This window comes from Octopus bimaculoides, chromosome 27 (genome assembly GCF_001194135.2).
Source record: "Octopus bimaculoides isolate UCB-OBI-ISO-001 chromosome 27, ASM119413v2, whole genome shotgun sequence".
In the NCBI taxonomy this organism is placed as follows: Eukaryota; Metazoa; Mollusca; class Cephalopoda; order Octopoda; family Octopodidae; genus Octopus; species Octopus bimaculoides.
Genome location: NC_069007.1, coordinates 9,448,245 through 9,449,858, shown reverse-complemented (window position 1 = coordinate 9,449,858; position 1,614 = coordinate 9,448,245).

Genomic DNA, 1,614 nt, shown 5'->3' with positions numbered 1-1,614 from the left:
ACTACTACTAATAATAATAATTCTATTACTAGTAATGATAATAATAATGATACTACTACTACTACTACCACCACCACATGTGGTGAGGGCTGCAGTGCTGATGGTAGTAATAGTTGCTGTAATATTAGTAGAAGCAGCAGCAGCAGTAGTAGTTGTAGTAGAGCTAGCAGCAACAACTGAACCTTCTGGGCCTGGAGTCCAGGTATATGGGACTAATGAAGAGATCTCTACAGAGGCACCGGTCACGCTAGAAATACTAGCTCGACACCCTTAAATTCGCTCTACCCATCTATAATTTTAGCTATGTGAAAACAATGCAGTGGTATTGGTCATGGCTGGAAGACTGACCAAAACCTAGTTGCACTTTTTGAAGGCAAAGTGCCATCCCTTTTGTGGAGCAGAGGTGTTACTTCTATAACAGCCACTACTACTACTACTACTAGTACTACTACTACTACTAGTACTACTACTACTACTACTAGTTGCCTGTGTGGGAAGAAGTTTCTTTCCAACCCCACGGTTCTGGGTTCAGTCCCACTGCATGGCATCTTGGGGCAAAAATATCACCTTGGTTGGAAATGTGAGGGTTTGTGCCAGGAAAGGCATCCAGCTGTCGAAAATCTGCCACAACCATCTCCATCTGACCCATGCAAGCATAAATAAGTGGACAGTAAAATGATGATGATAGGGAGGGGGTCTTAGCCCTGATTGTACCAGACTCAGAAGCCTTATAAGGGATCTTGGCCCAGATCATACCAGTGTCAGAACCCTTATAAGGGGTCTTGGCACTGATCGCTCCAGTCACAAAGCCCCTATAATATGCTCATGTCATTGACGGGTCTTTGTGAATATAAAATGAAAAAATATGAAACACCGGTGTTTTTTACAGGTTTATTTCAGGGACCAACAAGGAAGTTGTCAATATGGATCCCTTGGGGTTTATGTAGCTATCAAAAGGATCAGTAAACAGGTGACATGAATTTAAACATTAAGGACCCTGAATTATTAGCGAACTGTCTTTTTTTTTTCAACAGAAATAAGATTCAGTTTCAAAAGGGTCATCTGAAGTACAATATGGAAATTGAAAATGCTTTAGCGTGAATCACATCATTGTTGTACGCCTTGTAAACATGTAACCCCAGTTGGTTGATTAGTGAGCCAGTTTGTGACAAGCACACATTTGGCATGAAGACATCATAATTCCGTTTTAATGAAAGAGAGAATCAGATGAAATATGAAAGTGCACAGACATTTAAAACTAAAATTTACTAATTTCCTGCCAAAATGTTGATGCAATGATAATTAGTATTCACCAAACACATATTTTTGCATTAAATATTCCGACTATACTAATATAATATCACTGAATTTTTATTGTTCTTTATCAATTTCGTTAATTATTAACATTAAATTTTGTTAAATATTTCTTATTAAAAAGTGATAATGACAAAAAAAAATAAAGGAATTGTTGATTTTTGAATTAAGAAATTTATATTAATTATAGTTCAGTTTTGCATTTGGTTTGCAAGATTCTGGATGTGAATTTGTGTGTTGAAACAAATCTTGTAGTGTCTTGGGAGGGTCACCACAACAATAATAATAACAACACATGCA